The following is a 23,080-nucleotide window of genomic DNA, read 5'->3' as shown; positions in this document are numbered from 1 at the left end:
GCATATATGTGTGATACATAGCATATGTTATACATAATAAATGTATATTTACATCTAAATATTATACAATATCATATATAAGATATAAATACATTATTTACATGTAGAGGGAAGTGAAGTTCTTCCCCCACCCACTGTATGTTTCTAAGCACCAAGTTCTGTTCCTTAAGGGAACTGCTGTCCTATAGTTTTTATTATGCTAGGGATTCAGAGTTCATCTTCTTTCTTGAAAACCTGGACATGTTTCAGATGCAGAAACCTTAAGAAAAATTATCAGGCACAGGGGTACATGCAATCTGATAAGACTTTGTCAGGGGAATTGAATGGAAGTAGTGTGTAGGAGGGAAATACATGGGTGGTGGGGGAACAACTTGTTCCAGTAGCATAATTAGGAAAGTATTCAGTAAATATTAACTATTTAGCTCAATTTTTATAACCGATAGAGTCTGTGACCATGAGAATTTATTATGATGCTGACTGAGATCCACAGAAAGGAGAAATTTTTAATCTATTGATGGTTTTTACAATGATAACAGCTTAATAGGATGGATAGGCAGATGCTGTAGTTACTGTAACCATCATTCAATAAAACTGAAAACTTTGGACTTACACATGTGGGTTTTTTCACTTACTCTGCCTACAGGTGGATGTAATGCTACTGAGAAGAGGATGAGAATTCCTTAGTCACACAGGAGCCTTCATGTTGCCCTTCAGCAGTAGCATTCCAACTGCAAGACTATGTATGATTATAGATATGTAAAATGTCTCTGAATATCAGGGAAAAAAATTAAAACTAACCAGAAAAAAAAGGATCTGAACTAGTCCAGTTGTCAGATAAACAACAAAAAAAATATTCCTAGTGATTTTTTTTGCATTTTCATGGTGTCAGGTTCAGCAACTCAGACTTCTAATTTGCAGGAAGCGAAAGAAAGGCATTTGATAACTATGGTTTTGAAAACCATAATTAAAATACACAGCCATGCGTCCTTGAATTCTGCCTTCTAAGAGTGATTTTCTTAACTGCCCAGAATATACATATTCTTCATTTCCCTCTTAACTATATTTAAATTAAGATTCCTCTGCCTGGCAGTCAGTCAGGACGAGCTCTACTTGAAACCTATTTCTCTTGTTGATGCCACCTAATGCAGTAATTACATTTCCTCACCATTTTACTTCCAGATCACTCTTCTACCTCTCAGCTGATAATCCCCAGGCCAGGATGACCCATATGATCAGCTGACACAAATGGGACATTTTAGTGGTGAAATGAGATTCATGGAATCCTTTTCTTTTATTCAGTCCCTTTCATCATAAGGATATCTGAGATCATGACGAACTCTCAAAGGTAGTGCTGTAAAGTTGTTTCACTATAGCTCCATCAGATACACAGTACAGTGAAATATCTGACAGCTTTCACTTTTACAAAAGTATCAGAATTGAGATTATTTCTTTATTTACAAGAAAAAATATTCTCTATTTTTTTTGAAAATTCGATTTAGTAATGTAAAAAGTACACTATGCAAATACTTGTATCACCCTTAGTCTCATGTAAATATAGATTATTTCATCATTTATCTTATCCCAAAAATGTTTTTATCTCCTCCCTTTTTCAATAATTTTTTTAATGATGCTACCTGTAAGTTGCAGGTCTGAAATTAAACTACAAGAACTTACTAATAAACTATCTATAGTAGGTAAATGACATATCCTGTGGGCAACAACAAAGACACATTTATTGTAGCAGGCCAGAAGGAAAATAGCTGACCAAGGAGTGAAATAGTATATAAGTACATTTAAAAGTAGCAAGGAAAAACACAGACATCAGGTATATGACTGGCTGGCTGGCAGGCAGGAAGGTAGGAAGGCAGGAAGGTAGGAAGGCAGGAAGGCAGGAAGGCAGGAAGGCAGGAAGGAAGGAAGGAAGGAAGGAAGGAAGTAGGAAATTTTTGTATGTGAAGAACCAGATTTTCCTGACAAGCCCAGAAAAGCCTTGAAATCAATAACTTGTGCTGCTGTGTGTCTTTATATCCAACAAACTTGGTAGTGTCCCGAAAATCAATCATAGGTGATCTATTGCCTCTGATGATGGCTGAGCCAATGAAAGAGCACAGGCTGCACATTATTTTAAGTTAGAGGAATCTCTAAGCAGCCTCTGAATTTTTTCTGCCTTACTACAAAAGGTAAATGGTTTGTACTGTCTCAGATATCTAGACTATACCACCATAGACTATACCAGAACTATATCACTGACGTCTTATTTCATCCTGAATAAGACCCATCTCAATTTATGGCAATGCATACATAAATGAGTAGAAGCTAAAGGGGTTCACTGTTTTACAGATGGTGCATAAATAATCAGCACTGACCCACTCTCTTCTTCTCTGTATTGTAAAAAAGATGATGACATTAGGCATTGACCTATTTGGAGAATGCTCATACTCGATTCCATAATACTTGCACAATAGTTTAAAAAAAAAGAAGTTGGTAAAAAGTATGACAGATGTGCAAAATTTTATAAAATGCAATTTGAGGAGGTAAGTGAACCTGCCAGAATCTCACATATTTTATCATTTAAAAATGTGAAAGTACCTGCCAATGATTCACTGGGAGTAAATTTTTGTGTTGCCAGGACCATTGAATTTTGAAAATCAAACATTTTGGGTGAAATGATTTATTTACAGCTATCTTGCTGTTTCATCTCAGTCTCATAATATTAGCTATTGAGTCACAGCCTGAAAGTAGCAAATAAGGTATGATGGACTTATGAGTGTGGCAAGCAAGGGTTTTGAACCTCTCACCAAGTTTCTTCTGACTTCAGTCCTTGTTATGATTAAAGGTTAATGTATCTTGATATCTAGAGTACATAAAACCTATTCAAATCACTACTGTATATATTCTTCTGTATGACCTGCTCAGAATGCTTGACACTTAATTATGTGCTAAAATAAGAGTGAGATGGAATTGCAGAAACTGTATAGAAGAAGATGATCCCATCTGCTTCACAATAGGCCAAACTGAAGAATTGGAAGTGGTGCCTAAATCATGGCCAAATGCTAAGAATTATCTTCATAAATTTTGGTTTTTTTCCTAAGGCATAGCAAGTCTCAGCTATTTATACTATTTCCATTAAGATACTTTTTCTTCCTTTTTTTTTTTTTTTTTGTTTTTCAAAAGATACAAAGGGAATTTTAATCCAAACATCATGGCTGCTCTAAAAAATCCCAACTTAGGAGTCTGAAGATTTTTGCAGTATACAGATATTTCAAGCTGCTTATGAGATTAGGCAAAAGAATTTCTAGTGGTTTTGAATGGAACGCTGGGACGACAGAATTGCTTTTGTCTCTAGTGTGATGTCTAGCTTCTGCCTCTAATTAGCAATACTTAGTGAAGTAGTAGTTTCATCATCTTAAAACCAAAGATGTACTTTTCCTGCACTGTACTGCATATGGTAACTAAACACTGTCAATATGCACACTCTGGTAAAGCACAGTACTCAAAATATTTGTTCATATTACTTAATTCTTCAAATAAAACATAATCTGATTTCATGTTATTCACAAATGCTTTAGCATAGTTTTTGAAGAACGTTAAGAACAGTTGGTGCCTAAAGAACTTTTTTATGTTCATTGCTTAGTAATAGGACTGACACAAGGTTGTGTGCTGCGCACACACACACAGAGACAATTTCTAGAAGAATGACAAAGTGGGGAAATCAAGACTTTAATTAAAATACTTTAATTTCTTACCTAGTTTGGGGAGAGGTTTTTTGTCTGTGTGTTTTCTTACAAAGAATGATGTAAACATGCAGGGAAAATATGTGACACCAATTAAGGAAAACATAAGAGAAATGAAAATATTAATGAACACATTTTTCTCATCTTCTTCATAATTAATTATGCTTTCACTTTGTCTCGGTTTTGGAGACAAAACTTCAGGAGGAAACACTCTGGAATGAGTGTCTCCTCCAAAGGAAAAAGGGCCTCCCCTTTTCCTCCACCAATAAGACAAGTGGGTCACAGCAAGTGTGAGTGGAAAAAAAACCCAAACTGTTTATTAACACCAAACAAAACAGGGTAGAACAGGAAAAAAACCCCTCAAAACACAACAAATTCCCAGACAGGGAACAGACACATGGGCTCAGACCAGCCGGGGCTACTCCGCTGGCCTGCCAGGGCCACCCCGCAGGCCCCCTGGACTGGCGAATAGGGAAGGGAGGCAGTGAGGCAAGGGGAAGGAAAGGGAAAAAAGGACAAGGGAAACCAACAGAACCTTTTTCCCAGCTAGCTGGAACACAAAAGAAACCCAATGAGCAGCACAACGCTCCCGGCGCACTCCCTCCCAAGCCCTGCCAAGCCCCCAGAGCCTGCGAGCTGTTGGGGCCCCATTAAACTGCCCCACGCCTGGATCCCGTGGCCCTGTCCCCCAGGTCCATCTTAAAGGCACAGCATGCTTGGGCATTGAGCGGACGGTTAAGGAATAAAGTGGCTTCATAACATCACCCCAGGACATTCCACCCCTCATTCCATACCGTCTGCTCAATGCCCAAATTAATACATTTCAACTTTAAACATACACATTTATACATATATATACAGCTAGTAATTGGATCTCTCGGGCAGGTCCCTTGACTTTGTTCTTTTTGATGGCAAAGCCGGCTGCCAGGAGAATCTGGATGATCTTCTTTCCCAAATACTTCCAATGCTGTGTTCCCCCACACAATGATATCATCAATGTACTGCAGATGTTCTGCAGCCTCACCCTTTTCCAGTGCAGTCTAGATCAGTCCATGACAGATGGTGGGACTGTGCTTCCACCCCTGGGGCAGTCGGTTCCAGGTGTACTGCATGCCCCTCCATGTGAAGGCAAACTGAGGCCTGCACTCTGCTGCCAGAGGAATAGAGAAGAATGCATTGGCAATGTCAATAGTGGCGTACCACTTTGCTGCTTTGGACTCCAGCTCGTACTGGAGCTCCAACATGTCCGGCACGGCAGCGCTCAGCGGTGGAGTCACTTCATTCAGGGCACGATAGTCCACAGTCAGTCTCCATTCCCCGTCAGACTTGCGCACAGGCCAGATGGGGCTGTTGAAGGGTGAGTGGGTCTTGCTGATCACCCCGTGGCTCTCTAGCTTACAAATCATCGTGTGGATGGGAATCACAGCATCTCTATTGGTTCAGTACTGCCGGCAATGCACTGTCAAGGTGGCAATTGGCACTCACTGCTCTTCTCCCTTCAGAAGCCCACCTGCAGAAGGATTTTCGGTCAGCCTAGGCAAGGTGTTCAATTGCTGAATGCCCTCTACGTCCACAGCAGCTCTTCCAAAAGCCCACCTGAGTCCCTTCGCGTCTTTGAAATACCCACTCTGGGGAAAATCTATGCCCAGAATACATGGGCCCCTGGGCCAGTCACAATAGGATGTTTCTTCCACTCCTTTCCAATTAGGCTCACGTCGGCTTCAAGCAGTGTCAACTGCTGCGATCCCCCTGTCACTCCAGAAGTAGAAACCAGTTCTGCCCCCACATGTCTTGATGGAATCAAGGTGCACTGTGTCAACCAAGGCTTTGTATTTTTGTGTTTCTGATGTGCCAGGCCATCAAACCCATAGTGTCCAAAAGACGCAATTTTCCCTGGCCTCTACCTGGCTAGAGGCAGGGCCCCTCTAGTCCTGGTTATCATTTGGAACTCTAATTACTTCCTTCCCTTCTGGTGGAACTCTGTCTCTCAGCATTACCATCCTTCAATTCACGCAACCATGCTGCCAGGACAGAAGTTGGTTTTCCATCCCACCTCCTCATGTCTTCCCCACTGTCACACAGGAAGAACCATAGTTCAGTTCTTGCAGTGTACCCTCTCTCCCTAGCTGCAGAATGTCTGCTTCTGGTAACAGGGCCTCTGGTCTGTGCTGATACGATTTGGAGAAGGCCCTCTTTCAGCTCCTTCCTGAGTTTCTGATGAGTCTTGTCCATCCTGTCTTCCATCTTCTGTATGGTCTCTGACAGACTCTTTTCCACAGCTCCAATTCTTGCTTGTGTTGGGCCATGCACAGTGTCTGCATACTGCCAGAGCCTCCTCACAGTAGAACTCACTGTCTCATCCCCGCGTTCCATGTCATCATTGCTAAAGCAGGGGCGTATTCTGGTGGCGTGTGTCGTGCAAGTTTCACCCACATCACCGGTGTTCATTTTACCATGTCAGGGCTCCTAATTGCTTGGTCATCTGAGAATATGATCTCTATCACTGCCAGTTCTCTCAGGCATTGAACCCCTTGTTCCATGGTTTTCCAGGGGTTTAGCTGCAGCTGGAGATCTTCCTGGCACAGTTATCTTCACACTTCTTAAGAGCTGTGTCCAGAGACTGAGAGCTTCAGGACCCCTTGTCATCCCTTGGTCAATACTTAAATCGCATGACAGGGATCCCAAATGCCTCGCTTCAGTGCCATCCAGAATTGTACCATCACTTGCAGCATCCCAGGTTCAGACCATCCAGCTTAATATAGTTTCATCAGGCCGTCAGGTGTAATCCTTCCTCAGGGTATGAAGGCTTTCTATGGACAGGGACTCAGTAACGATTTCAGGTTCCAATTCCTCTGCTGGCTGTGAAGGTCCTGGGTGCCCGTCATCATCCACTGGGCAAATGGATTTGGCTTTGCATCTCTTTCTCTGGACAGGGGCAATTTTTATTGGTTTAGGCTCCCCATCTGCTTTATCTGCAGCTGGAGTGATTGGGGTGTCTGCTGGCTTATTCTCCTCTCCTCTGGCTGTATCTGCTGCCCTACAGTATCCAGCAGCGTGTGGTAAGCATTAGCCAGGACCCAGCACATGGCAATGAGCTTTTTCTTTTCATCAGCATTGTTATTGCAGTTTCTCTTCAGATACTTCCCCACCTCAGCTGGATTCTGAACTCGTTCAGGGGGAAAGTTCCAGTCTACTGAGTCAGAAAACTGCTTCAAGGTCTGGCCTATGTTCTCCCATGCCCCACACCACTTAGGATTTTCCACAACTGGGGCAGGTGTCTGGGCAACCTCTCTGGAAATCTCAGCCCTTATTTTAGGCAAGCTGGAGACTACATAGAGGAACCCTGCTAGATAACATAATAAGAAGGTGGTATCTTTGACATCCAGGGGAAACTGGACACTTTCAAAAGGTGACATGCCAGATCTGAAGGGGAAGAAAGAGATGAAGGGCTGGGAATTATCATCCCCTGTTGTACTGCTAGGTTTAGTTCAGCAGGCTGCAGCTTTCCCTGAGAGCTCAGCGGAGCTGCTTAGGGCAGGGCAGCCATTCTGTCCTCCCGCAGTCCTTTTTGGATGGCTCTGCATTCTTGCTCTGGCCAGCTATCAGCTCTACAGCACAGTGAGGCGAAGGAGGCTAGAAGGGTCCCTCCACAAGGGTTTTAGAGGATCTTTAATCTTACACCTTGTCCCGATGACCCCCAGAGGCAGAAAGACCTTGTGATCCCAGTGCAAGGGGGTTTTGTCATGGGCTCAGGGGCTGTACATGGGCGGAGTTGGCGTACAGGAACCAATAGGGAGAACTCGAGGGAGTGGCCAGGGCTAGGGGCAGGGGAAAGTGGGGAGGAATAATATGGGATCAGAAAAGCAGTGGGTAAAGAGATCACCACAATCCCCTGCTTTTCCCCGGACAAACTGGGTGTAATTACTAATACATTCCAAAAGAAAACTACCAAGGCCAGAATGGAAAAACAACATGACATACACATTCTCAATGGTTTCCATTACTTTCCATCAAACTTTGATGAGTCACTACTACCAGGCATATTAAAATGGCAGTCCTGATTCTTATTCCTGACTTATGAAAAGTATAAGCCGGGGACCTGACTGCCCATAGCTGTGGACATGTACTTATGGTTAGGTTCCACAGAAAAATTATTAAATTGAACAGCATAGTCTTACTGCTGTACCTCAATACAAAAGTGATTCAAACCAAAATGTTGGGGTTTTTTTTCCACTTTCACATGCCCCTTAAGTTGGGGTCCAAATTTATGTCTTGGTTTTTGAAACAAAACTTCAGGAGGAAACACTCTGGAATAAGTGTCCCCTCTGAAGGAAAAGGGCCTCCCCTTTTCCTCCGTCAATGAGACAAGTGGGTCACAAGGAGTGAAAGTGGGAAAAAGAAACCAAACTGTTTATAACACACAAACAAAACAGGGTAGAACAGGATAAAAAAACCCCTCAAAATACAACAAATTCCTGGAGAGCGAACAGACAACTGGGCTCGGACCAGCCGAGACCACCCTGCTGGCCCACCAGTGCTGCCCCCACAGGCTCCCCAAACCAGCGAGGAGGGAAGGGAGGCAGTGAGGCAAGGGAAAGGGAAGGGGGAAAGAACAAGAAAGAAACCCAACAGAACCTTTTCCCAGCTAGCTGGAACACAAAGGAACCCAAAAAGCAGCACACTGCTCCCGGCGCACTCCCTCCCGAGTCCCGCTGAGCCCCTGGAGCCCCTGGGCTGAGCCGTTCAACCGCCCCCCGGGTCCGTCTTAAAGGCACAGCGTCCTCGGGCATTGAGTGGATGGTTAAGGAATAAAGCAGCTTCCTAATGTCACCCCAGGACACACTTAAAGGAAAGATAACTTAAAAGTGGAGCTTCTAAAAGCAATATTTGCAATCCCTTTGTTTTTTAATTGTCTCACATATTTTTTCCCCAGAAGCAGAGCATTTTGATTTTTTTTCAAAAACAATCAAATTATCTATTTTTTTGTAAAGCAAAACCATAGATCAATTTTATTTCAATATTGCTTTCAGGAAAACTGTAATGTTACTCGAGCTGTAATGCAGTGCAAATGCAATACTTTTTTTTTATCAATTTATTGAATTAGTTGTATTTTCAGCTCATTTCTGGTGGTGTTTCAAAGGTTGCATATATTATTGATAAAAAAATTTTTGTCTTCCGAGGCTCAGTTTCAACCTATGGGCTCCAGTCACACTGGCTATCAAAACAGCAGAAGGTTTTGATGTGTTATAGCCATAATCTCAAGTGACAAACATACCCCGTGTACTGAAATTTCTCCTTAGGGCAGATGCAATACAGATAAACACCTAACCTACTCTCGTAAAATGACTTTTGTGATTCTTTATTACAACTTGTTTCTAAAAACACATGCATTTAAAAATAGTTGTGACTCTTCCAAGTAGCTCCTAGAAGTGGGAGTCATCAGATCCTTTCAATCTGGCAATTTTACGGAGAAGTATTGTTTACCATCGAATTCTTGCCACTCAACTGACTGTTCGCCAATTTCTGATTAAATGTTTTTCTCATATTCCCTACTACAGACTGACCCTTCAAAACAAAGAGGTATCATGACATAATTGTCTAAAGAACTGCAATCAGGGTTTTCCATTAAAAACAAAATATTCCTATTATTAATGAGTTTATTCTATTTTAATACAAATAAAGATAACTATGGTTTCTGAAAGACAATAATCACGACTGAATTTTTTATTTTGATTGTGGGTTTATTCTTATTATCAGTCATATGTAGCTGTACTATAATGTTGCCACAATTTTGCAGTCAAAAAAACCTGACAAATAATTCTAAAAAGAGATTATCAAATACTTCAAAAACATAAACAATCTTCAGGATGTTTTTGAAGAGCTTATTCCTAAGACAAAAAAATTCAAGGGTTTTTTTCATGCGTTTTACAGACATCAAGTTCAGAAAATGAGTGAAAGCCATGTGGTGAATAACAAACTTTGCTGTTCAAATTTTGAATTTTAAATATAAAGTTGTGGGACAAACAATAAATAAAATGAGTTTATATTGTAAAAAAGTGTGTACTTCTTAAAATAATATCATCTGTTCACAAGTGAGGATCAAGCATATTAAGACCCAGATTGTCAGATAAGCTGTTTTTATGAGCTATTCACCCAACTCTCTTTCCTACAGTATAACAAAATGAGCAGCTTTTCTTAGGATGAAATCAGCATTAATTCTGCCACATAATCCAGTAGAAGTATTGTTTCAATTCTTCTTAATATAAATTCAGGAGGTATGTAAATATATCTTAAATTTTAATTCTTCAACAATGTGCATTCATTATCAGAATTTAGCTCAAATCAATTTTTTTGTTACTGAATTTAAAGATATGACAAAACCTCCTGGGTATCTTTTCCACTCCATTTCTGAGCATAGCTTCCATTAAGATTAATGGCTGTTTTGTATCTAATGGGAATATATATCTTAAGAAAGAAGCTGATGTAGAAGCAAAAATTTTAGTGGAAATGACGAACAATAGAGGTCATGATTACAATAATTGTAGAATGAGAGGTTTAACAAGATTCTATGAAAGAAATGTTCCTTCCTTTAAACAAGAAGGCCATATGTTGACACTAATCATATTGAGTAGACCTGCTGAAGTTGATATTCCAAAGATTTCATTGGGGACCATTTTCCAGACTAAGACTTCGCTTACTCAGTATAGGCTTAGCTGTATAATTCTCAGTCGCTCAGCAAGGCTGGGATTCATCAATGTTGGATTGCTGGGTGGGCATGGAAATTTCCAAGAGCAAAGACCTAAAGCATCAGGTTAACATGAAAGATCATTACACAAGCTGGTAAGAAGTTTTCGAGGCTAGTGTGGGTTTTACAGTGCAGATGATCTAAATGATGCAATGGTATAATCCACAAATATGATACAATTATATAAATCAGAAATCAGTTCTGGCATTAAAAGGTTCTTAAATTATAATAATATCCGTGCCTATATATATTCCAGAGTAGTATTCTCCTGGGTTTTGCCATTGACATACAAACACTTTGAGGATTTATTTAAATTATTTGTCTTCAGAGTGAAAGCCTGATATGGGGCCATTGGAGTCAGATGCAATAGTGAGCATATGATCTGATTCAGGCTCTATGCAGCTCAACTATTTTTAAAAGTTACAACTCCAGAAACAAAAAGTATATTCTAAATATTTTCATTTCTTGAAGTTAGAAGAACTTTTCCTATTTTCAGCCTTACTTTTTAATCCTGAAGGCATTTCTTCAGTGTGTATACATTTATGCTAATCATACACTACAGCCATGGGTTCCTCTATCAATATGAAATGTTTTGTACTTGCTGTTTTTGTGCATCTTGTATTGTTATGTGCAATATACAAAATAATGTGTCTAAGTATGCCATTTATGCTTTTGAAAGAAAAAGCAAATTACTTACTGAAGAGAATGGCATTTGCATGCATGTGTGTCAGCTTTCAAGCCATTTCCCTCTACAAAATATTGCTTTCTACACTTAGAAAATGCATCCATCCATCAGTTACAAACCATTTCAAAGCACTTTATGAATCTACAGAGCAAAATGTACTTATCTTACATTGGCAGTGTCCCAGCTGTTACAAAATTGCTATTGTCCTAATACTTACAAGGCAATTTTAGCATCAGTTAATAATTTTACAGGATAGATAACTTCTAAAGCATTATAAAATGACAGACATTAAACAATAGCAACTTAGCATTTTTTGAAACAGTTCATGACAGCTTAAAAACTAAAGTGATTTTAATGTATAGTCTATGCAGTTTTAGTTTCTCATTGACAATTCCTTTAGAAGATAAAAATGTGAAAAATCCTTTTAAATAGTGGGTGAAAGAATAAAACAAATTTATCTTTAAAAGATATTCAGTAAAAATCTCAATTAGGAATAATGTCTCAAATCTTCCTGTACAGATATTCGGTGACAAGAATTAGAATTTATTTAGGCAGAAAAAAAAATGATGGTATCATTTAATGGTAGGGTACCACAAAATAAAAAAGGCTTATCTATTCATTAAATTTAATACAAAAAGGAAAATACAGTGAACAGCATTTTATATAAATCAGTATGCATTATTTCTTCTCAAAAACTGTTTTCTATCAATCTCAGTTTAAGAGCTTCAGTTAAAGGCAAGTTCTTGTTAAATTGTTACCTTTTATCTTTTCTAAGTAGCCATTGTGGTCAAATGTTCACTTTTTGGTTAGACATTTATAATTTACCTAATGTAAAGTACAATCTGTGATAGAAAAAGATTTAATGATGTGTAAAGTGTAAACTGTTCTAAACAAATTAAATTAATTTGTATTTGAGGTATTACTTTGGTAATAACTCAAAAGAACCTTTTAAGTGCAACTAATGTACATCACAGTGGCCCTTTTTTGTCAATGTACTTATTAAGTTAAACCAATTGTACCACTTGCTGTCGTAAAGCACAGGTAATTGACCACCTCATCAAATCATAGCAAAAAGAATCCCTTAGTGCCTAATTACTACATTCTTCTGTACTACTGAACGCATTAAAGCAACATTAATGTAATATGCTATATACATCATTACCCAATAATAATAGAAGGTCCTTATACAGGAGAAAGGAGTTCTGATGGCAGTACAACTATTTTAAAAATTCTGTCCACCTAACTTTCAAAACGCACAGTATCTTGAAGACTAGTTCAAACATTTATCCAAAGTGAGTATTTCAATTAATATTGCAGTTCTGCTTTACTCAAACATCATGAAATTTGAGAAGTCTGCAAAGTATAGAACAGAACTTAGAGCTCACCAAAGGAAATGGTTGAAGTGGATATCCCAACCAAGAGGCAAACAGCCTGACATGTTACAACCCATTTTTCCTCAGATGTTTTACCTAATGAAACATTATTTGAAACTTCTCATGTAGATGTAAAGCCTGTAGAAGGGTGTCCAAATGTGATGGAAGAAAGTGGAGTTCTCTTTTCAGGGAATCCAAGTATGTGCAGCTGCTTTACCCATATGAGACAAGGTCTTATCTTCTTTCAAAGTCATGCTTACTTACGTGAGTGAGCATACCCTTGCTGGTTTGCTCTCTCTCACAAATAGTTCTGTAGGACCAAATATGCAACTGAGCACAGGCAGGAGTTTGGGATTTTACTGAAGTAGGCTCAAGACAAGGATCTCCAGAAGAGGTTGTGCCTATGTGAGGGACAGTTTTTCAATAAGCATCTTTGTGAAAGATTATGTGTCATCACCCAAATTCCTTAATAGTCACTCACTTTAAAAGAATCTCTTCGTTTGATGCAGCTGGCTCATGACATGAATTCTGGCAGCACAAGATTGCACTTATGGCTACATCTCATCTTTGTGATTGTCAGGAGACTGAGACCTCAGAAACTTCAGTCTGGGGAAAAAAAAATATATGTAACCTTTTTCTGTTTCCTACACAGGTTCTTGAGACCCAGCTGCAACCTTAATGCTATATAAAACTTCTAAACCCAACATTTTTAAATGGGTGTGTATTTACAGAAAGATCACCTAATTTTGAAAGAAAATAACATGCAGATGTACAGCTGCCATAACAATTTACTCTTTTCCAAATTACTATGGGCTGACTCATCATCCAGTGATACCACATGGTGGTAAATAAAAACTGGTGACAGTAACCAAAATTTAACTGATGGAATTTTTTAGGAAGAATCACTTTCTGCCCAAACATTCTCTACCAGTATGTTGCTACTAGTATTTTGAGTTACTGTCAAACCCTGTGATTTCTGGACAAATAGCCAGTTATCTAAGAACAGGGAGCATAGGAACCACCAGCCAGTACGTACAAACTGCCTTCAGCCCCAGATGTCCTGACATTCCTCAGTCCCTACTTCAGAATCACCAGAAGAAAAGCCCTGAAAAGCTCCACAAGACTTCAAATTGTTCGTCCTCTCTCTAGACCACTTAAAAAGAACAAGACATCCTTTTGAGGATAAGATAGTTTCTAGAAGCCCCCTTCTATTCTCTATCACATCTTCACCTGGATAGAGCAGCCTCAGTGTTGCTTCAGAGAAGATCTAATTTTTTCAGACATTCTTCCTTCTGTGTAGGGATTTTCTAAGAGGTTTTTAGTCTGATTGTGCTGAAACCATTCTGACTGTATAAATCATATTTAAAAATTTTCCTAGCTGAATACATTTCAAAACAGGTTAGGTAAGCTGTTTTTTTCCCTTGAAAAGATAAAAACGAAAAAGTTGTTAGATGACTTTATATTCTTTTTTTTTCCTCCCCAGTTTCAACTCTTTCTATAACAGATTCTACATTAATAATTAGCATCTGACTCATGTCTTCAGGTAATATTCAAGATGCATTACTCACCAGTAGTCTGGTAATTTCTGCGTTTCCATCATAGCATATTTATTCTGTCCTGTGTATATGCTATATTGCAACATTTATTCTTGGCAGAAAGCATCAATAGTTAATTGGTCCATACTTAGTATCTCACACAGAAACAGTGACATTTTGAAAAATGTAATTTGTAGAGAAAAGGTGTTGATAAAATATATTCTAGAAATAGCAAACAAATTGATGTGTTCTCCAGCCAACCATTTCAAGCTCCTGAAAATGACTGTTTTATAGAAGCTAAACCTTTGTAGGAAAGTCTTTTAATGTTCTCTCATAATGAGAAAGAATTATTCTCTCTTATATGATGCACAGGACATACTACATTGCCACTGGTTTTTTATATTGCCAGCATTTCAAGCAAAATAGGTACTGACACTATGTCTTTTCTGCAAAAATTAACTGTTTTAATTCTAGCAAGAGAAACAGCCATTCATGAAGTCACCAGGCAGTCAGGTAAAGGCAAAAGGTGGAAATCAGAATTATGTGGACATCACAGGGGAAATGGAGTAACTTGGATGAAGCAATGTTTTCAGCTCAAATTTCTAAAGGAGCAGTTGAAATCCAATTGTTAGTACCTTTATCCCTATTGTTCAATGGCTGCAAAGATCAGAAATCTGATCACCAAGTAAAAATTATTTATGCACTATGAAAAAAATAGCAGAATTAGTATATATTCATATATCAATGCATACATGGATACATTTGAACTGACAAAATATTCTAATATTTAATAAAAAAGCTTTAAATGTTCAGATTGTCTTTGGTGAGGTTTTTTGAAGTTTTATATGTACATTTATCTGCATGTTTATTTGTATAAATTAACATTTTTGGTTATGAAATATTTTATAGTCAGCTATATGTATTCTAATACCTATTTAGAATAAGGCACCTAACTGGAGATTCAACACAGTTGGATAGAAGAAAAAAAATATTAAAGTAGAATTTACAATTTGAAACTTTTAGCTTCTTTAACATGCTTTCCCTTTAGTGTTAACAATTCAGGCATTATAAGGATAAGTTACATGCCAAAAATTCAATTTTTGTCCTAACTGAAATTTTCTTATAAAAGATATTACTCTTTTTTCTATAAATAGGAATGGGCTGGTTGTTTTTTACAGAAGGACATTTACTGAGAATTCTTTTCACATTTCTTTGTTGGACTAGTTGTATACCATAAAAATTGAATAGATCCTAGAGCAGAGTTGGATTCTATGAAGATAATCTTAGCCAGTCCCTTTATATTAATTACAGGAGTGAAGGCAATTTATGTGTTTAAAAGCTTTATTCTGATCATTGAAAATTACATTCTGATGCTACACTTTTTTGTTTAGGTTTTAGTCAAGTTTTTTCTACGATTATCTTTATTTAAAGGAAACTTGTAGCAGACAGTGCTCAGTTTCAAAGTGATCTCAGTTTAACAGGAAAAGCCATAGTGTTCAATGTAAAAAAACAAAAAACCAAAAAAACCAAAAAACCCAAAAAACAAGCCATGTTTCTGTTCTATTGCAAAATATTGCAGAAGTTCCTTTGTATATTGGTCATGACTTACTGATGTGTTCCTCACTTTGCCAGTGGTATAAATGCTTTTTGATGGTGCTTTCTAGGAGTACCTTACAGGACCTTCTGTTTCTTTGATGTCCCTTCAGCTTTTCTTTCAAGACCGCTGTGTGCTTTCTATGGGTAAATTCTATACGTAAATATAGCTAGAAATTTTCATATCACATTCTTCTAAGACTAAATAGGTAAATATTCACAGAAAGATGAAGTCTCATCACAGTTCAAAATCTGCAGAACTCTGCTTACCCTGACAGGACCAAAACCAATGGTTTTCTGTTTAATTTTGTTTCAAACCAGGATGTCCAGAAAAAAAAAAAAATAGAAAAACAAGCTCTTTGGGGTTTTGCCTCCTGATGATTTGGTTGTCAAAGACAAGGGCCAGCTATATGCAATCTGAGTGCATACATTAAAAAAGGGGGAAAAACATCACAGAATTATTTAATGGCTTGTGTTTGAAAGGACATCAAAGATCATTTGGTTCCAACCCCCTGCCATGAGCAAGGACACTTTCCATTAGACCACACTGCTAAAAGCCCCAACCAACCTGAGCTTGAACACTTCCAGGAAGGAGGCATCCAAATTTCATCCACATGATTCATCATAAAATAAACACAGCAGAAAGGTTTAAATTACACCCACAGTGACTGACGGTTTGAGGTGGTGTTTTTTTTCAATTTTCTGCACATCTTTTTTAATCTTTGATTTAAACTCATGTAAAAAATTTCCTGTAACTGGCAAACTTGTATTTTCTATTTGAAGGTTCAGTGAACTTCAAACAGTATGAATGGTGTATGCGCACCAAGTCAGATGGCCAAAAAGAGGCTAATGACTTGTGCTATGGCTAGATGGTGGCTGAAACCTGGAAGCCCCATACATGAGAGAGTAATCAAAAGCACCACAGGTCACAGTTACTATTTTCCACAGACGAAGTTAATTATTTGGACACTGGAGTATTACCACCATGGGATTTTTCCCATTCAGTCAGGAAAAACAAAAAAGGCCTTTTCAAAACATTTTAAAGTCGGTGCAACTAGAGATGGAAAATGTAAGTAAAATTTTATCACAAAATATTTTGTCAAGCCAAACTATTTATATTAAAAAATATATATAACTTATGATGAACACAGTGATTCTTTGGAAGAGTAGATTACAAAGACTGGTTTGGGGTTTGTACGGTTAAGTAAAGACTATGGCCTTATCTTGCTTGCCAACTGAGTAGAAATCTAGATGAGTGGCTTAAAAGAAGGTATTGGCTTTTGCTGGATGTCTGTAAATCTATAGAGAAAGTTGTTTTTTGAAGGTTCCCCAAGCTGGAAAAAGACTAAGCCTTTAACGGACATCGTATCATCAAAGATGCATTTATGACCCTTCATCAATACAAACTGGAGAAACTAACAGCTATAAAGTCACAGAATCACAGAATCATTAAGGTTGGAAAAGACTTTTAAGATGATTGAGCCCAACTTTTGACCAAACACCACCATAGTAATAAGTGCCACACCCAATCATTTATTGAACATTTCCGGGCATGATGAATATACCACTTCCCTGGACAGCCGGTTCCAATGCTTAAGCACCCTTTCAGTGAAGAAATTCTTCCTGATGTCAAACCTGAACCTTCCCTGGAGCTACTTGAGGCCATTTCCTCTGTCTTATCACTAGCTGCCTGGGAGAAGAGGCCAACCTCCACCTCACTACAGCCTCCCTTCAGACTGTTGTAGAGATCAATAAGGTCGCTCTGGAGCCTCCTTTTCTCCAGGCTAAGCAATCCCAGCTCCCTCAGCCACTCCTCCTGTGACTTACTCTCTAGACCCTTCACCAGCTCTCTTGCCCCTCTCTGGACACTATCATGTCTCACTGTCTTTCGTGTTGTGAGGGGCCCAGAGCTAGACGCAGGACTCAAGGTGTGGCCTCACGAGTGCTGAGTACAGGAGGACGATCACTGCCCTGGTCATGCTGGCCACACTATTGCTGATACAGGCCAGGATGCCACTGGCCTTCTTGAGCATGTGGGCACAGTTATGAACCACATGTGAATTCAGCATCTTAAATATTGGGATATTTAACAAATCTATATATTCAGCAGATAAAAGTTTGATAGGTTTTTTTCCATACTCACTTAACAATACACTGTTCTTTCACTTTGGAACTGAATGAACTCCTCATATTTGCAAGAAGAATGCCTGATTGCAAATATCCTGTCCGCAACATTCACCTTCTCCTTCATGAAATAATCGCTGCACATTTGTAACATTAACTCATGAGGCCTTGAGGGTGGTGCTCCACACGGACCTGCGCAACTGGATAAGGAGCTCTGCTGCCTAGGGGAAAGAGTGAATTAGCTGGTCTCATAGAGGTACAGTAGCAGAGAACATCCCTAAAATAGGGTCGTTGAGAGGATACCTTCAGTCAGGAACATCTGCAGTGATATAATTTCAAGAGTCAAACTGTCAAAGACAAAAGTCCACTTGTGAACGCAAACTTTTATCCACATCCTGTGGGTCTTCTTGCAGCTTGCTAAAGTTCACCCCAAAGAGTAGTATGAGTAAAAATGGCACAAAGAAATCCACACAGAAAAGTATGAATTCTGAATTTCCCTCCTCAGGACAAAAGCAAACAAACAAATGAAACAAACAACCACCAACAACAAGAAAATACCACAGTAAAAACATTCTGCTTAGCTTTTATTAGAACTGAAAAAGATTCAAAACAATAAAGCAGTGTTCTACAAGTGGCCAAGCAGTCTTTGCAAAGTAATGAATTCCTCAGATTTCAGCTTGTAAAAGGTTCTGGGAAACATGTAGTCTTAGGCCCATGTTTTATGGTGAATGCCCTTTTCTTCTGAGAATAAATTAAAAAATAACAAACAAGCAAGAAACACAAACCATTGCTTGGGGCCAAAAAGAACTTAACTACCTGATAAATCAACATAAGACAGTTTTTTAAAACTCTTTCCTGAAAGTGTAGTTTTTTACAATTTTATGTTTGTAAAGAATCATGTTACTTTAAAATTTGCTTTTGTGTACTTTCTTTTATTTTGAAAATAAAATAAGAAAAAATCTGGAGAAAAAGGGGGAAGAAACCTTTTAACTAGTGACATTTATTTTCTATATCCATGTAATTTTAACTGCCATGTTGACCAACTCAGCCTATCCAAAACCCATTCTTTCCACAGGAAACAGCCCGTACAGAAAGGCACTTGGGCTCTCTAGAGACAGCATGGAAAACACTGACGGTCAATACTATGCAATATATAACGGATAATTATGAGCTGAGTGTCCAAATTATAATCAGTTTGACAAATGTCCACAAGTGTCTTCAGTCTATTTTATATTTTCACTAAGACAAGGCAATCATACAACCAGACAATTCCATCAGGGAAGCTTGTTAGCTGCTTAGTCTGTTAAACCCTGGTTGCCATAGCATCTAGAGTTGAAAAAGCTGCAGATTGGCATGAAAAAGCATGTCGACAATTGCCCTGTCACAGCATGCAAGCCAGGTCTGCTCAAAGGCAGCACACTACAAGTTTTCTTTCCCAGTTTGCACTACCCCATGCTGTTTAATAATATCCATTTACTGGTATTGGGATTGATCTAGTGCAGTGTAAAATCCGCATCTACTGAGATTTTGCTTTTTCACGTGGGGGAGATTCTTTAACAAATAACCACAGAACAATTAATTTATAAAGGAAGTATTGTAAAAATTGTAGGAGGCATATCTGATTTAACAGAGAAACTATCTAAACTCTTAATGATCAGATCTTTAGCAAGCTAATCAGTTTGACAAAGTTTAAAAAAAATAAGTGCATTGTTCAAAAGGTTTCAAGTAATTTTGTTGCTGATAGGTAGTTTCATCAAGCACCATAATATACTGCTTTGCATTTGGATTTTTTGCTATCAAAAAAATCTTAACATTTATTATGGCTGTACTTTCTTTTAATTATATGCTTTCTATAATTAGATAAATTATATATGCCACAAATTAACAAGAATTCCATTCATAAATAGCATATCATAGTCCCATAGGAATTAGTGTAAGCAACTGAATAGCAGTAGAATATTTTTTTCAGAATAAACCTATTGTGTAGTTTTGATATAAATAGCTAACATTGTTGGTAACTTCAAAGAACCTGCCCCTTGAAAAAGGTTATTTTGGTAACATGTTCGTACTTACTCTTGAATATGGATCACTACTTAATAAAAAAGTTCATTAGTCATCTTCATCAAAGTGTTGGAGTTACAAAATTTTTTTAAAAAATAGCACATAACTAGTGGGCTTTACACAAGTGTTTCCTCTCAAAAGTTTACACTTGGTTTATTCACTTTCCCTTCCATTATCGCCTTCTAATCTGTTCTGTCACTTCATTTTACTTTTCCTTCAATGCCACAACTGAAGAAAATCTCAAAAACTACATACCCAGGAGCACAATTAAAATGGCAAACCCAAGAGTATTCTGGCATGGATCTTTTCCCACATTTTCCAGTAGGCTTTTTTTTTTCACTTTTCAATCTATCAATATCATGCAGACATGTTTTACTACAACTCTCGCTATCAGTTATTTTATCCTATTCATTACAGGTCTAGATACAGAATTAGAGAAAAACATAGGCCAAGTTACATCTTTCAGTAAAAGTATCGGTCTATCACATTGTTAATTAGAAATAAATCTTTTCAAAGGTAAGTTTCTAATGCATGGTTATGATCCCAATGACGGAAAACATCACTAAAACTTTTAAAAACATTTTAGTTGAAATTTTACTTGTTGTGGAAGCAACAAATCTTCAGTTAATAACACATTTTATCTTAACTTTTTTTGCTCGATATATTTAATATCGGTCATATTTGCATTTTCTTTTAATTTTCTTCATCCTTGTACTGAGTTTGCAACTTAACTATAGTTGTAAATACGAAATGTGACTGAATTTTTGCACAGACTGAGTTCAGAGAAGATTAATTTTTGCTTTGAAATCTGTATTTGTGTGTATTTATAGTTCTTATTTTTTTTAATATTGAGAATATTTCTGTCTATATTTTACTGGGAATTTTTAAGCATCTTAAAAGACTGCTGAATCTATAGCTCCCCAGACGACACCACAGGTTACAAGATGCTATCATTCAGAAAAACTGGTTGTAGCTATTTGTTTTTTGACTAATTAAATACTATTTATTAAAGCAATTATGAATTTACCTGCTTCAAACCAAAACAAAAATCTACTTTTTTTGGTGCAGAACCTCTTAGAAAAACAGCAGATTTTTTTAAGACTGGGTAAAGGATAAAATTATCAGCTAAATAGAGACAGTCCATCATATAAATAAATCAGCAGCAGAATGTAGCTTAGCACACAGATAAACTTTCTGGCATTTCACGTTCTCCTTATGATGTTTCTCCTAATTAAAATAAAGAATTTCAGGATTATTTTTCAAGTATAAAACCATGGTTCTTTTGGAAATTCTCAGACGAAAGGCAGTACTCATCTGTGAGGAGCAGCATTATCACATTAGAGTTCAGAAGTAAGGCCCAAGTATTTTCTTCTACTGATTTTTGAATGAACCTATAAACACGCATAATTCTGGATAAACAGAGGAGAGCACAGCAAGAGAAAGCCTGGATGAAGCTGTGCTTTACTTTGCTCTGATGGCGACTCAGTGGGCCCTCTGAGGAATGCTGGAGGGATGTGGATGGTGCAGGAAGGTCGGAGCTGTTGGCAGCACACTGCCCCTCGCAGCTCCGTGAGCCTCTGCCCACGCTGTGCCAGAAGGGCACTGCACCAGCACCTTGAGAGCAACATGTCTGAAAGGCTCCAGGCTGTCAGGAAAATCAAGGACTAGGTCAGCAATGTTCCTTCACCAGAGTGACCATTTGCTGCAGATACTCAAGCTGTGTGAGAAAGAGAAATAATCTCCTTTGCTCCCTGAATATCCTTTCTTAGGAGGGAATGAGGCCGTCTCTGTGGGCCATCTCCTTACACAAGCCTTTGAAACCCCCTGAAATGGGCATGTGCTGATACGCAAAAGCTCAAGTCAGAGTTGTTAAGTTCCGTCTGTTTGCAATTAATTCTTCTCTGACGTCCCTGTTCCTATCAATAGTGATAATTTTAGCCTAATGCTTCAAGTTCATTATACATAATCTATTGTATGTAGCTACTGGTTAGTAAATCTACACCACACAGGGTCACATTATGCTGTGGAGGCACTGCAGTGGGTACTAGAGAGGAAACCCGTCCTGTGCATAAGTTAGAAGTGTCTACAAATCTGAACTCTCTGCACCCACTCAGGATCCTTGCTTTATTCTGGTACTGGTCTTTTCCTATTATTCCCAAGCCTGTTTTCCTCCTTCCCTGTCAATTTCATGAATGCTTCTTCCATGCTATTAAATGTAAACAAGAATTTAACGTGTAAGAAACTCTATTTGCCTATTTTTAGTCTAAATTTTCTCTATTAAAATGAGTAGTGACAGATTCTCACTTTGTTAAACAATATACAATTTACACTAAATATTTTCATTCTTGTTAGGGTGCTTGTTTAGAAACAGGCTTATACCTTTTTGTCTTCTAATTAAAGCAAAAGGAAGATTAAAATAGAAATTATCACACTTGAACTTCACTGACAGAAAAGAGTGGTTTAAAATAATAGTAAATACAGAGCTTTTACAGTAGATGTGAATGATATTGCAAGTCAAAGAGTTCTTTAAAACTCCCACTGCAAATTTTCTCATAAAATAGGTTTTCTTTTTCTTAAATCTAACTCTTTTCTACAGTTACTGTGAAGACAAATAGCAAATTAAAATTTGAATAACAGGACTGTTCCTACCGAGCAAAAAAAAAGGATTGCTCTGTAGTAGCTTATATTTTTTCTGTTACATTTTGCTTTATTGTAAAGTATTCTTCAACTGGCTGAAAGGACATTAACTGCTAGATAGGCATCACACTGATGTCTCCATGCTGTAGCTTACAACCGTGAATTTGCTACGATCTGTTTAATCATCAGTGTATTGATTTTCCTCAGCTTTCCTTCATTTTAGCCCCATAGCAGGCTTCTGTAATTTCCTTTGGACAAAGTGTAACCAAACTGTGCTAAGTGATGTTGATTTGCAGGCAAAAGTAAAGGGGTAAATATAAATTAACAAGCTATAAACATTTTACAAGTGGCAAGTCAATAAAAACAGTGTCTGCAGTTCTTTAAAAAAATGATTTGAAGCAGATTGTTAACAAAGGTGTCCAAAGAAACTGACATGAGTCTGAGAATAATTTTTGCGCTTTGTGATTAAGAATTGATCAGTCTAAAAGCCTCTGATGCAACTGAATCACCCATAAGCTGCTGGACTGAAAAGGCTCAGCAGGGGCTGGTATTTGTTTGTTAAACTCCCATGATTCCAAGTAGATAATTGGTCT

Source organism: Coloeus monedula (genome assembly GCF_965178545.1).
Source record: "Coloeus monedula genome assembly, chromosome: 6".
NCBI classification, from domain to species: Eukaryota; Metazoa; Chordata; class Aves; order Passeriformes; family Corvidae; genus Coloeus; species Coloeus monedula.
This window is presented reverse-complemented; position numbering follows the sequence as displayed.